The sequence below is a fragment of the Phocoena phocoena genome, chromosome 5 (assembly GCF_963924675.1).
Source record: "Phocoena phocoena chromosome 5, mPhoPho1.1, whole genome shotgun sequence".
Taxonomy (NCBI): domain Eukaryota; kingdom Metazoa; phylum Chordata; class Mammalia; order Artiodactyla; family Phocoenidae; genus Phocoena; species Phocoena phocoena.
The window spans coordinates 68,152,312-68,168,362 of record NC_089223.1 but is presented as its reverse complement, the minus strand read 5'-3'; the positions used below and the strand labels follow the sequence as shown (position 1 = coordinate 68,168,362).

Genomic DNA, 16,051 nt, shown 5'->3' with positions numbered 1-16,051 from the left:
AAAATTTTTTTCATGTATTAAAGGTAAAATTTGTAGTTTGAGAAAGGATTTTTAATAGTAATTGTTGATTCTTTTCATATACTTTTCAACTCTTTTGGTCTCACAGGATTGTTAACAAGACATCTGAAAAGAACCAAAAAATTCTTCTTTTAGAGAATTCATTGCTTTGCTGGTTTTCAAACATGAATCTTTGAATAAAAATTTGCAAATCAAAAGGAAACAACTGCTTTTAGAAAGTAAGTTTCAGATTTCATTTTTAAATGAATCATAAAACTTTCTCCCTTATGTGAGGCTGTAAAAAAAACTTCACAAAGCTAAAGCAAAGCAAATGATTGGGAAAATCTTATGAACAATTCAGGCAAAATTAACTTGGAACATAAACTATGAATGCCCAGGAAGCAGTCAGGCTCTGACTTGGGTTCAAAACCTGCCTCTGCCACTTATTTGTTGAATGAATTCAAGTGAGCGTTTTAACCTTGCTGAGCCTTAGTTTTTATCTTTTCCATATCAAATAGCAGAAAGATATGCTGTGTACCCACACACACACAAACCCACACATACAAACATAATTAATTATGACGCAGAGGTTTTCTAAATTTAGTATGAATGATACCTGTGAAGCTTGTTTAAAATGCAGATTCCAGGGCCCTGCTCTCAGAGTATGAATGAGGAACGACATGGGCCCCAGGAATCTACAGTTTTATCAAACACCGTTAAGTAATTCTATTTCAGTTCCTGTATCACACCTAAAGAAACATTACTCTATGCTATTGGCCCTTGGTGCACGACCCCAGTCATATCTGTATTTCTGAATATAGTAGTGGGAAAGATAAAATAATGGTCAAGAAAGGCTTCAAGGCAGGAGGAAGCGGGGAGGGGGAGAGGAAGGACACGTAGGGAAGGAGGGAAGGAAGGAAGAATGAATGAGGGTCTATATTGGAAAAAAGTGAAATTATATTTTCAGATGAAATGATAGTATATGTAAACAACACTAAAAAATCTATAGAAAAATATTAGAACAAATAAGTGAACTTAGCAAGGTCACATGACAAAAAGTCAATGTAAAAAAGTTCATTTTATTTCTGTATGTTAGCAATGAATTAGACAATGAAATTTAAATGAAACATATACATTCCAAGAAATGAATGTCTGTGTCCAATTCAAGAAATAAATACTATGTACAAAGTTCTCTGCCAGGTGCTGTCAGAAAGAAGCCCAAATATGATTATGGCCCTAAAGAGCTCACAACTAATACTGGGGAACAAGACAAGAGTGCCACACTGAATAAAAGGTTTGGGACCCATAAAAGAACTAAAATAAGTGTTGATAATTGTCAGTCACCTCTTCAATTTCGAAGATTATTTTTTCTTTGTTTCAAAATTAGTGAAATATTAAAATTATTATTTTAATAGTGTTATGAGAAAATTTTGATAGCTGAAAAAAGGGAAATTTGGACACAGAGGGAAGACTGTGCGGATACACAAAGAAAACACTATGTGGGGATGGAGGACTCGAGTGATGCATCCACAAACCAAGGAATACCTGCGGCTACCAGAAGCTAGAAGAGAGATGTGGAACAGATTCTTCCCTCGTGCCTTCGGAGGGAGCATGGCCTCACCAGTTTCTTGATGTGGTACTTCCGGCTTCTAGAATGGAGACAATAAATCTCTGTCGTTTTAAGCCAATACAGGGTGAAAGGGGATCTGGAGGGTCAAACAGCTGCTATCCAGCACACAGAGATGGCAGGCCAGGGGTGCTGTGGGTCCCAAGGGGAGATGTACTAAATCCTCTGCAGTGAGCTTGAGATAAAGCTTCCTGAAAAGGCCAGGCTAGAGAGATCTTGGACAAAGGGCAGGTACCTGTCCAGCATACCACAACGTGGAGTGACATTCTAGGCAGAAGCAGTCGCAAGTACAGGAAAACAAACATGTGAGAGAGCAGGGTGCCTTCAGGAAACCACAGCAGATTGAGTCATGGAGAATATGGCTCAGTGAGTAAATGACAAGAAAAGAGGTGGAGAGGAAGGCAGGGGTTGATTCACTACCTGCATTGGATGCTCTGTTACCTTAACAAGGATGAGGAGTCCCTGGAGGATTCCAAGTGGGGCCTTGTCCAGTTTTCCAATTGCGTGAGGCAACAGAAAAGAGCTGGGGTAGGAAACTGTGGAAGGATTACAGGTATCCCTGGGTCCCAACTGATGCAACAGTGCACACGGTGCTGTGATCTCTCACCATGCCTAGTAGTTCAGGTAGGAAAAAGCCTCAAAGGCAGATACCTGGAATGATCTGAGATTGGGGTCAGCAGTTGGGGTGGAGGGACAAAGGGGACAGAGGAGGTAAGGAGAGACTCATCTAAATAAAAAAACACAGACCTTAAGCTGAAGGAGGGACAGGATGATAGGAAGGAAGGATTTATTAGGAAGTTGAAGATCAAGGGCACAAATATCTCAGTAAGGTTGAAGAACAGGTTTAGTGAGACAGAGAGTAAGAGCTGGAAACAGAGGAAGCTGTGTTCAGGAAATAAGATGCTGTACTAGAGGTTACCGTTGTGGAGGTGAAGCACCTTGGATTCAAGGACTCAGGTGGCCACGGTGGAGAGGCTGAAGCAAAGGGAAGAAAAGAATTTGTGAAGCTAGGGACTCAGATGTCTCGGATGCATCACATTTCATAGCTGTGGAGGCTGCCCCGAATGACAGTGAGACTCAGTAGGAAAGGGACGTCTGAATGGTAGGTGCCATATTATTTGATGAATGTGGAGCAGCAATTGGCAGGTCAGCAGATGCCCAAGACCAGCTCCAGTGGGAAGAGAGTGGGAAAAGAAAAGCGTGTAGTGAAGGATTTAGAAAAGGCAGTTGAGAGGTCGGAAAATGTCAGCTTCTTTCTAAGTGGATCAGGTGTGCCTAGTCTGTGCATCATCCGAATCTGTCCAAATTCTAAACAGTTCTTCAGACTTGAAGTGAAATATTTCTGATTGCTTCGGGGAGAACGCCTCTGGGAAGTGTACGTGAGTCCTTCCCACCTGGGTATGACAGATTTAGGCAGGATGAGAACAGGCAAGTGAGAAAGAACTTCTATGTGTTGCCCATTCTCCTCTTTCAGCCTCTGTTACTCACTTGGAGACCACAGAAACAAAGAGACAAAGGTAAGAAATGTCTATGGAGAGCCTGCTCCAGGTCAGGCATTACATCAGGTTAGCAGATTTAATTCACGTAAGAATCTGCAGCATGGCTTTATCTTCTCCATTTCACAGGGGAAGATATGAAGCTCAGAGAGGGTAAAGGATTTGCCCAGGGTCATGTGACCACGCTGGTATGCACAAACAGGTTGCAAAGGTCAAGCTCTTTCCTGCACTGCTCAGAACAGGCATGACACAGGAACTCAGTCACCAATGGCCCCAAGTGACACTTGTTTGTCCCTGCTTCATTCCTATCAGTGCAGGCTTCACACTCCACAGAAGTGTGCTTTTTGGATTCAGTTAATTATTTACAATGCAGTGATATAAACTCAAAAAGCATGTCTTAAAACATTGACTTAAACAAAAGGGTGGCCTTGGGGGTTTTAACTTCCAGTGACATCCTTGAGGAGCCCAAGCCACCACCAAATAATACACTTAAAAAAAAAAAAAAAAAAACAAGTTGATTTGGTAAATAAATATAGCTTTACAATAAGTTCCTAGTGCCCACCAGATGGCTGCCCTAAGCCCTTACTGTGTAGAAATTCTGAATCCACTATTAGCCTTAGGAAAAATACCAGAAAGGATTTTCCTGTAATTTCACTAGACTGACCACTTTAAGAGAAGGGTTACTTTTTGTTTTGTGTTTCATTCATATATATCCTTAGCTTTAAGAACAGTGCATTGAACCTAGCAAGTACCCAATTATGTTTGTGGAAAGAATGAATGAGTAAATGAATTAGTGCAGGTCAAAGGGAGCAGGGATGGAAATGATGAGGAAACGAATCCAAATCATCTCTGATTTGCTTCTACTCCAACCTCTTTTTTAAAGTCTCCTTCCCCACTTCCTCTGTTTATCACTTTCTCCCAACCCATAAAACCCTGGTGCAGCGAGTCAGGACTGTAAGGACACTTGAATCTGATGATCCTGCAGCCACTAGAAAGGTGGCATGGATATGGATCTCACTTTTTCACCAATCAGTAATAAGTTCCAGACTGCCAAAGCGCCAGAGTGCCCCAGCAATTTTTTCCGCTGTGTCCCTCCATTTATAGTAGTAGGACCACATATTACACAGAAATTAGTAATATGCACAGTCCCACATTCAACATCCTGCACTGCTGAGAAACAAACAGGATCGTACTTTCACCCATTTTCTTCCATAAAGTTCTACCTTCACTTCGATGCAGGTATCTCCCAATTTCACAGAAGCAGCCCTGACTCCCTTCCTTGGCTCCTATACTGTATTTCATTCATTAATTCACTGCAAACATTTTGAATACCTCCTATTAGCCAAGCTCCTTTCATTTACTTTCTGAAGCAGCCACTTCAGAGCCCTGTGTCCAGTGTGTCCGAAAATGGACTTTCAATTCTCTCCCTGTCAAACCAGCTCTTCTTCCTGACTTGGCCATTTCTGGTTGTAGAATCATTGTTCTTTCATGTACTTAATTCACTGAAAACTTGGAGCTCATTATCTTTAACTCCTTCCTTCCCACCCAGTCACTCTGTCATAGAGTCTTAATATACCTTATTTTGCAATTGCTCCGCCTACACTCCCACTTTTTCATTTAATTATCACTAAGGTTTATTAGGTGCTTGTTACCTCTTATCTTTGACTAAGTCTGTTACCTGATTTATTCATCCCCAGCCTCACCCACCCTCCAATTTATCCTGCAAAGTACTCCCAAATTAATCTTCTTAAGGAGGATATACTATCATATTCTTGTTCTAGAACCTTCAAGATTTCCCCATTGTCTACTGAATTTATTACCCTTTCTTCTGCAACGGAGGCCCGATCTCCCTTCCTCCCTCCCTCTCACTTTCTTCCTCCACATTTATTCCTTCCAAAAAGACAGGATGAAATACTATATAGGCATTAAAAATAAAAAAATACTTCTAGATGAACAGGTATTAAAAGTTCTTAAAGATACAGTATATTACCATACATAGGAAAAAATATATATATATATATTCATGTGTGTTTGTGTGTGCAGAGAGAGAAAAAGATGCAAGAAGATAGTGGTAACAGTGATTTCCTGCCTCTGAAGAAGGCAAAACATGGATGAGACTGGGCACTAAGCATAGAAAGGGGTATACTGTATTTTCTGAATATTGTATGATATAAATTAATGACTTAGTGGATATGTACAGTGACCCCCATTTCAAAATGCAAAACAGTACAAAAATTATATTATCTATACTTCTACCACCAGGAATATACGTTAACTTTTGTCTTTTGTCAAATTTGCTTCCCCACCTTTGATGGCATGTGAAAAACAATAAAACTTTATACCTAAAGTTAAAGCCCTTTTATCAAGCTGCCACTTCCCAGTTCCAACCTTGTCTTCCCTCTACCCTCTACCCAGAAGCAACCACTACTGTAAATTTGATGTGTATCCTTCCAGCCCATTCCACCCTTTTACATACTTACATAAGCATCCATAACCAATGCATAGCTTGGGACATGCTGTTTAAGTGTGTAAAGCAGTATCTTCCCCTGTGTATAATTCTGCAACTTGCTTTTCCACTCAAAATTATGTTTTGAAAATGATCTATGCTAATATACATAGAGCCATTTCATTTTATAATATTGTTTGTTAACATTGTAACATATATGTATCATATTTTGTTCCTTTTTTCTATTCGTCCTTCCTCTTTCTATTAATGAAAGATTGGTTCTTTCCAGTTTTTTTTTTGCTATTATGAGCAGTGCTGCAATAAAAATCCTTTGCATGTCTCCTTAGACACTTGTACAAGAGTGGTCCTTATGTCTACAACCAGAAGTGGAACTGCTAGTTCTAGTTTCAGTTTCAGAGCCAGCCAAATTGCTGCCCAAGGCTGTGTATCATTTTACATTCTGTGAGCTCTATACAGGTATATTATTTCCCCCACACCTTGACCGACCCTTAATATTGTCAGATTTTAGGGGTTTTTGCCCCAGTTTGATGAGACAAATTTCTTTGCACTATGGCTTTTGATTTGCATTTACTAACGAAGTTGGACAAACTCTCATGTGTTTATTAGTTATTTGGATTTCTTCTTTGTGAATTAGAGGTTTATATTCTCAGGCTTCCCTGGTGGCGCAGTGGTTAAGAATCCACCTGCCATTGCAGGGGACACGGGTTCAATCCCTGGCCGGGGAAGATCCCACATGCCGCGGAGCAACTAAGCCCGTGCGCCACAACTACTGAGCTTGAGCTATAGAGTCCGCGAGCCACAACTACTGAGTCTACGTGCCACAGCTACTGAAGCCTGCGCACCTATAGCCCATGCTTGGCAACAAGAGAAGCCACGACAATGAGAAGCCTGTGCACCGCAATGAAGAGTAGCCCCCGCTCACCGCTACTAGAGAAAGCCCATGTGCAGCAATGAAGACCCAACACAGCCAAAAATTAATTAATTAATTAATTAATTTTTAAAAAAGAAGTGCATATTCTTGGTCCATTTTTTTTTTCAGTTCAGTTCTTTCATCCATTCAACACATAATTAATGCCTGCTATGTGTCAGGCATTATTATTACCTCTAAGGGAATATGTACCCCTGGCCCTCTATTAATTGCAATTTAATTCTACCTTTCTGAATTAAGCATAAGATTCTGCGATCTACTAATGCCATTCATGCACTTTACTAACATGTAAATCCCTTAAATCATTTAGCAACAAATATTTGTTTACCAGTGTACGGCATACAAAGCAATCTAACTTCTATATTCTCATTTAATTATAATCACAACTATGTTGTGACTCATAATGGACTTTATTATGTCACCCAAGCAGTGAACTACTTCTGGATAAAACTGATAACTGAACTGAGGAATCCAGTTGGCAAGGCTGGCAGAGTTCACAGACTTTAAAGCATCATCTTTAAACAAAGACAGTTGTGTATTACACAGCTCAGAGCACCCACACCACTTAATTATTTGAAGATAACCAAAGATGATTCGACATGTATGAGGATTCCTGTGTATTGGTGCTTTCTGGAGTAGAATTCTTTGTGAACGTCCCAAAAGATTGGATAAATGGTATACTTGGTATTTATACATTATTTGTTATATTGACACTAATAGGTAAATAGGTACTTTTTTTAAGATAAATGATGCTCTCTTCTCCATTAGTGCAAAGCTTTTTTAAAGAAGGTACTCTAATCGGCCGACGCAACCAGTAAAATTCAGGCCTCGTAAAAAAGTGCAGAACGATATGCAGTAAACTGTAAATAACAGTTACCTCTGGAGGCTGGATCTCTGTATTGTTTGAATTTTATACAATGAACACAAATTAATTTTATAATAAAAGGAAAAATTTTGTGATTTTTCTTCAAAAGAACATTATTTAACTACTCCTAGAAATCTTTGTAATATACTGTTAAGCAGAAAAAGCAGATTGTTGAGCACTATTTATAGCATCATATTGTTTTATTAAAAATTGTGCATCTGTGCATGGAAAGGATACACACTTTAATGTTCAACGGTAAGTTTTTAGTGATGGGAATCATCATTTTTGCATTCTTCTTTGTATTCTTCTGTATTTTCTCCTAATTTATTTATTTATTTATTTATTTATTTATTTATTTATTTTCAGTATGCAGGCCTCTCACTGTTGTGGCCTCTCCCTTTGCGGAGCACAGGCTCCGGACGTGCAGGCTCAGTGGCCATGGCTCACGGGCCCAGCCGCTCCGCGGCATGTGGGATCTTCCCAGACCGGGGCACGAACCCGTGTCCCCTGCACCGGCAGGCGGACTCTCAACCACTGCGCCACCAGGGAAGCCCCCTCCTAATTTATTTTTTAATGAGAAAGAAAAGGTAGTATTTGAAATGGGATTTTGTTTAGTAGCAAAAATAATTAATGTCTGCATTTTTGCTTTAAAATAAAGTTTTCCAGTCCTTGCCCAATCTCAGTATCCAACGGCAGAGCTAAGGTTATTTCTTACTATTTAACAATGCTCCCAGAGCTGTGTAACCATCCAGAACAGGCTTTGCTGGCTCTGCAACCGAGAGGCGGCCAGTGCCTGAAAATAACCATCTCCTGTTTGGCAGACACTTAGGTTCTGGCCCCAGCTCTTCAGCAAAATGCCAGCGAGACCTTGACAGAGATCTTCAGTTTCCTCTTCCGTAAGGTGGAGATGCTAATACCTGCCCTGCCTACTATAATGATTCTCTATGGGGAGCTAATGAAAACTATACACAAAGCAATATTGAAGGCTGTGAAGATTTATACAGATGCAAGTTGATGATGTTGTTATACAACCTCCAAGCTCAGAGAGAGAGAGACAACCGTCAACTTTCTTATGGAGACAAAGAGAGCTAACATGCTTTAAATCAGCTTCCTTTAACCCCTCCCTCCTTGAACTATCACTTTGAGAAGTCAAATCTGTCAAAGCAACTATTTAATTATTATCGTTAGACGATCATAAGCAAACTGTAATTCTCATGAAGACTAAAATAGAACTGACACAATACTGTTGCTATGTGTGCCCATAGCAAACACAAGGATGGGTCTGGGCTCTTAAGCCAATTGTTATCAACTTACAGAGAAAACACAACACTTTCTCAGAAAGAACAATTTCACTAAGGAGGTCATTATTATCATAGCCATTATCATCACCTTTACAATCTACAGAAAATTTACAAAGCAGCCATCATTAAGCAAAATCTCAGTTCATCAAAAGGCGATTAACAAAACCATCGAATAACCAAATATATGTTCCAGACTCCTTTCTTTAGCCAAAACATTTCACAAGAAAACACGGTGATAGAACAGAGTGATTTAAATGCCAGAAAAAGTAAGCATCATAAGAGCAAAAATTGCTACTCCATTCCTAGTGACCAGAACTAGGAAAAATTTTCAAATAAATTTAAAGTATTGATTATAACAATAAAATCATATATATTATAACCCTGGGGCATTGCAAGACCCTACATCATCGAAGAAAGTTTTCTCTAGAATCAATATGTTATACTAATCAAGGGTAAGAATGAAGACTTTCCGCAATGGGTGGAAGCCTCAATGCATTATCCTTCCCACTTTCCTCACTGAATCAGAAGTATTCTGAATTCTAAAAATTGACCATAAAAATTAATAAATTCTGATTACCTGAAGGTTTCCTTGCCTTTTATGTTAGGGTACCTCACTCAAATATTTGTTCCATAATGGAATTTCTCAGGAAATGCATGCTGATAAGAAGTCTTTTGGGAAAGTCTAACTTGGGGTTCCATCTTCCACAAAATCTATTGTGATTTTACCATCCATTATATGTACTGACCATATCTGAAATCATTCCATTAGCCATAAGCATTTACTTCCTTGTACATACATCTATGTTTGCATATGAATGTCCCACTTTCCCAATTTTTCTCTAAGCTTCCTAAGGGCAGAGAACTTTCTTTTTCTCTTTATATCCCCTGGGACAAAGCAAATACAAACTTTTGATGGAAACAGTAAAGGTGAGTAAACATATAAAAAGACAAATAAATACTTAGAACCCAGCACTGGAAGTCCCCTGGACTCTAATAACACAGAAATTTTGTCAGTCACAATGAGTATTTGAAAGTTAGGATAATTTTTTCCCTGCTTTTCTTACAAATCTATATCTTATGCCCAAAAGAACATGTTAAAAGTGTTGATATTTTTACTTGAAACAATTTGAAGATAACAGAATCCAATCTTTACTTAATTAATATTTTTATGCACCCTTATGTGGGGCTGCTCACAAGTCAGGCTATCTTATATTATTCCTTTGCTACTCTAAAAAGGAAAAAAAAAGGACTGCTCCTTTACTTCCATAATTCTGATGATGTGTGAGTATGGCACTGCCTGGCTCCCAATCAACTTTATTTTGCCTTTTTTGGTTTTTTTTTGCAGTACGCGGGCCTCTCACTGTTGTGGCCTCTCCCTTTGCAGAGCACAGGCTCCGAACGTGCAGGCTCAGCGGCCATGGCTCACGGGCCCAGCCGCTCCACGGCATGTGGGATCTTCCCGGACCAGGGCACGAACCCATGTCCCCTGCATGGGCAGGCAGACTCTCAACCACTGCGCCACCAGGGAAGCCCTATTTTGTCTTTTGATGAGGAAACTGGCCCTTCCATGAATGCTGCCAGCAATAAAGTGACCTGTCCTAACCTATATGTTTGGATTGAGAACTTGAAAATGTAGAGTAGCTGTTATAATTATATGGATGTCATTTCTGTGACTTTGAAGTAAAAAGTAGAATAAATTGTATTCTCCATTAAAAAAAATAATATTTTTGCTTCTCAGTACTTGTTGAGCATGTGCTATGTGTCATGTAGCTTGCTGCAGTGTGAAGGCAAGAAAGAAAAGAGGAAGGATGGAATGCTAAGACAGAATTCCAGCCCTAAAGAAGTTAACAAGAGAACACTGTAAGTAATAAAAATTCAATATGACAATTTTATGTGTTCAAAGCCCAATTCTGTGGAGTTGGAAGATTCATGAAAAGCTTTCCAAAGCAGGGAATATGTAACTGGGTTTTGAAGGATGAGTACTACCTTTGCTAAGGTAGTAGGGGAAATGAGCATTCTTAGCAGAAGAAACAGCATGTGAGGAAGGTAAGAGATGAAGAAAAAAGCAAATATTTCCAATGGCTGGGATTAGGATGCCTGGGTGCTTGTGGCTTCCCCTCAGCACTCACATAATATGGAGCACTTATCATGAGTGCACTGACCCACTATTTTATCATGATCCAATTATCAGTGTCTTTCCCACCAGACTTGAGAGCAGGAACCAATGAGCTCTGATTTTTATGTTTCCAGCCCCTTACATAATGCCTGGCTCATAAGAGACATCCAAAAATGTTTTGCTTTATTTTTTTATTTTATTGCACAAACACTACTCTCAAAAAATAAACATCTACACTCCATCATGATTTTAATGATCACATTTAAGTTGCTATTGCTACAACAGTACAATGTGTACATTTATTAGTCCCAGTTGCCTTTAGCATAAGTTTATCAAGTTCCCAAGAAAACAATGTGTTTTAAAAAGAGATTTCATTAGATTTATGGATTAATTTGGGGAGAATCAACATACTTAGTATATTAAAATATTTAATCATCTGACAAGTGACGTCTCCTCATTTACTGATGGCTTTTAAAGTCTACTTTGTAAGTAGACTTTGTAAGTCTTTATAAATTTCATTAAATAAGCTATGTACATTTCTAGTTAAATGTATTCAATGTATTTAAAAATAAGATCTTTTTATTATATTGTCTAACTAGTTGCTATTAATTTATAGGAGAGCTATTAATTTATATATTTATTTTGTAGCCTATCACCTTATTGAACTTTAGTTTTAATAGTTTTAAATTGATCCTTTTGCATTTTCTAGGTAAACAATAATATATCCACAAGGTAATGATAATTTTATCTCTTCAAATTGTATATCTTGTTTCTTTTTCTTATTTCATTGTGTTGAGTAGAAGTTACAGAACGCTGTTAAATAATAGATATTATACCCTTCGCTTGTTTCAGTCTCTAGAATTTCTCCTATTTTGCCCACTGATTTCAGATTAAATTTTCTTTATTGTGTTAAGGAAGTTTTCTTTTATTACTAATTTGCTATTTTATCAAGAATATATGTTAAACTTCACCAGTTACCTTTCATCAGCTAAAGCTAAATAAATCGTTAAAGTTAAGTTGATTCGTACTTCAGAGCATTTGTAACATTTGAGAACTGTTAGGTGTAATTATAAGCACTTGTTCCACACTATAGAGTATCTCTATATTACCATAGTTCAAGATCTTGGCACGGTGGTTGTCTGCTGATGGGAAGGTACATGCTGTTTTTCCTTTAAGGGAATGTAGGAATGTACCAGCTGTTTATTAGCGCCATAGCCAAAACTTAAAATACGACAGCCTAATTCCCACACACTCTTACCTTAGGTGAAAGCCTTTGGCATTATATGGATTTATCCCTTTGACCTATTGATGGGGACACAGTAGGAAACAAAGTTTCTGTCCAAGACAATCACCGGCACAGAGTAGGTACTAAATAAAATCTTTGTTGAATAAATTAACGAGTAAAATATATTTAAGGTACAGTGGCTTTTTTTTTTTTTTTTTTTTTTTTTGCGGTACGCGGGCCTCTCACTGTTGTGGCCTCTCCCGTTGCGGAGCACAGGCTCCGGACGCGCAGGCTCAGCGGCCATGGCTCACGGGCCCAGCCGCTCCGCGGCATGTGGGATCTTCCCGGATCGGGGCACGAACCCGTGTCCCCTGCATCGGCAGGCGGACTCTCAACCACTGCGCCACCAGGGAAGCCCTACAGTGGCTTTTTGGAGGTAGTTTTTGGACCCCCTTTTAAAATGTCCATAATTTTTAATCGATTTAATTTTTAATTTAAACTTAGACATCTGTTTATGCAGAAAATAATCTATTTCATCCAAACTTTTAAGTTTTCAGCACTATTAAACTTCATAGCTTAAAAAATTACCTCCATGAAAAAGAGAAGGACTTGCAATAGCTGTTTTGCTATTATTTTCAGCTAAAGAGTTATTTGATATTTCTCCCCCCACCATTTTTTTTTTTTTTATTTCTAAGGGGTCGGGTCCTTAATTTAAACTTTACTTTTTAATTTCTAACTTTATTTGACTGTGACCAGAGAACGTAGCCTGTATACTTTTTTGCCTTATTGAGATTATTTTTGTGATCAATATTTATAAATTCTCCAAGAGTAGAGTAAAGAGGGTGCATTCTCTATGGGCTATAAAGTGCAGTCAACAACTATTAGGTTTTTTATTGACAGTTAACACCTTGATGCTTTACCACCACCCCTCATTCTCTTTTGTCTGCCTGCTTTGTCTAACAAAGACATGAGTGAATAACGTTTATAGAAAGAATGCTAAGTGGAAGGATGAATATAGTAGAACAAATTGATTCAGGGATATATAAACAGAAAAGGTCAAATAGTGAAAAGCCAATTATAAGATATGTCTTTATCAGTAGGAACATTCTAAAAGTTTGATTTAATAATGTCTAACCCTGTGAATTGGTTCAGCCACTATGGAGAACAGTATGGAGGTTCCTTAAAAAACTACAAATAGAATTACCATATGACCCAGCAATCCCACTACTGGGCATATACCCTGAGAAAACCAAAATTCAAAAGGAGTCATGTACCAAAATGTTCATTGCAGCTCTATTTACAATAGCCCGGAGATGGAAAGAACCTAAGCGCCCATCATCGGACGAATGGATAAAGAAGATGTGGCACATATACACAATGGAATATTACTCAGCCTTAAAAAGAAATGAAATTGAGATATTTGTAATGAGATGGATAGACCTAGAGTCTGTCATACAGAGTGAAGTAAGTCAGAAAGACAAAGACAGATACCGTATGCTAACACATATATATGGAATTTGAGGGGAAAAAATGTCATGAAGAACCTAGGGATAAGACAGGAATGGAGGCGCAGACCTACTGGAGAGCGGACTTGGGGATATGGGGAGGGGGAAGGGTGAGTTTTGACAGGGCGAGAGAGAGTCATGGACATATACACACTAACAAACGTGGTGGGGTGGATAGCTGGGGGGAAGCACCGCAAGGCACAGGGATATTAGCTCGGGGCTTTGGGACAGCCTGGAGGGGTGGGAGGGGGAGAGTGGGAGGGAGGGAGATGCAGGAGGGAAGACACATGGGAGCACATGTATATGTATAGCTGATTCACTTTGTTATAAATCAGAAACTAACACACCATTGTAAAGCAATTATACCCCAATAAAGATGTTAAAAAAAAAAAAAAAAAAAAAAAAAGAAGTAAATATGTAGTAAGAGAACATCTCTGGCAATAAAATATTAAGGGAAAAAAAAAAAAAAAAAAAAAAAATGTCTAACCCTCTGATATAGAAGGAAATCACAAATATTTAAAATCCTGTAATCCTGCCAACAGGATTACAACAAAAATGATAAAGAGTAGTTTTTGAATGTATAAAAATAAAACTGTCAAGTAATTGATGTTTTTAAAAATCTAATTAAAATATACATGCTTATCATGGGGAAATAAAGGAAGGCAAGGTGATCTAAATTCTCGCTCCATCACATAATACGAATATGTTGCCTTGAGGGAGCCATTAAACCTCCTTAGACCACTTATCTCTAAAAGGGGGTGTGCAGGTTGTTATAATAATGCTTATAAAGTACCTAACACTTGAGAAGTTCTTAAGTGTCTCCAATGGCTTGGAGCTCATATTTTCAGGAGTTAAATTTTTGTGAAGATTTATATGAATTTGACAGTGTTCTACCTTCAAATATTTTAAAGAGAAAGAAAACCTAGTATATGATACTTCCTTTGGGGAAAAACACATCTGCCAAAGGTATTGTTTTGACTTCTAAAAATGAACGTGAAGATAAACAACAAGGACCTACTGTATAGTACATGGAACTATATTCAATATCTTGTAATAGCCCATAATGGAAAAGAATCTGAACAAGAATACATATATATATACACACACACACACACACACACACACACACACACACATATGTAAATCAACAAAACATTGTAAATCAACTATACTTCAGCTTTCAAAAAATGAACTTGAAACTTGCAGAAAGGTAGTATTTACTATGTTGTGATATTCAGATTAGCAGAACCATATTGCCAGGCCTTATTTATTGTTATTTTTAACTAAAATAGCATCTTTAACTAAAACTGTATTTAGTAGAATATTCATTTATCTGTCAAAAATACAGAGAAATCAATAAAAATACAACCATCAGTTGTAACTAGAAAGCATGTAACATGAAAAACAAAGCAAATGCTGATAAAACAGATCAAAACAGAGGTATAAACATATGTGAAAATACAATTGTAATTACCACTGAGTTCTTACCTTTGGTTGCTTAAGCAATATATCTGTGTCTTCTAGAAATGCAAGTCAGTGGTGTATCCTAAACAAACAGGGATATAGTGTAAATCTGAACATTGTCAAAATCGAGGTCCTAATTTTTTAAAATAATAAATATGCTGATCTTTTTCCTTTCTTTAAAGATGTACAAATGGCTAGTTTTCTTAATCATTCCCAAGGAAAGAAACAGTTCTGTGGCAGTGACAAAGGAGGATTTTCATGAGTCAGTATTGGATTTGCGGATTTATATACAGATGAAAATAACAGCAAATCACCGTTATCCTTGGCTACAGCCCAAGCTTATTAATATGTATGAGAGTTAGGGATAAAAGGGGTTTTCTCAGAACTACACCTCTTAGAAAATTTGCAAATAAACTTAACCAAAGGTAATGTTGACTGATGAATTTTATTGAAGTTATATTTTCAATTCACCCAGCGTTACAATCTGGAAAGAATTATCTAGGTTTTTACAAAGTGTGGCTAAATTTTTAAATACAGTGCCATCACAATAAAAACTACTGAAATATAAATAGGGTGCACTTATTTATTCATTGGTCTGTTTATTGTGTGTTTTGTGGAAGAACTGCATGTCTGAAACATATCTGGTCAGAAATAAAATAGGATGAGTCTGAGCTTCCCTGAAAGAATAAGTCACACTTTAGATGTGCAAAAAACATTAAGATATGCCAGTCCGTGTCTAAATGTTATTCTAATGACCTAAAAGTAAATTTCCCTCCGAATTTTTAATGAAATATTTGACAGTGTATATACTCACAAAACTTTTTTTTCTGATTTATTAGCCACCGAACAACCCAGTAACGTTTACTGCCTCAGTTAAACGGCTTCAGATTCCAGTGGGGCTAGTAAGCTCTTAAAAGAGGAGATACCCAAGACTCCTGGCAAAGAAAATTAGCAGAGTACTGAGTAATTTCAGAAAATTGGCTTTTGGTTCCAGAATTTTAAAAATAATATTTTATTTCTAGTTATAAAATAAAGCATGCTTCATAAAATTTGGACAATA

The 16,051-nt window shown here is 37.8% G+C and overlaps 1 protein-coding gene across 1 annotated transcript in view; it reads right to left on the bottom strand.

Annotated features, from left to right (window-relative positions):
* Positions 1–15,195, bottom strand: part of CNGA1 (cyclic nucleotide gated channel subunit alpha 1) — a 32,062-nt gene extending 16,867 nt beyond the window's left edge. Inside the window, exon 1 of the mRNA XM_065877620.1 lies at positions 15,016–15,195. The gene's annotated coding sequence lies outside the window, so the exon portion shown is untranslated. The remainder of the gene's footprint in view (positions 1–15,015) is intronic.
* Between the last annotated feature and the right edge of the window lie 856 nt (positions 15,196–16,051).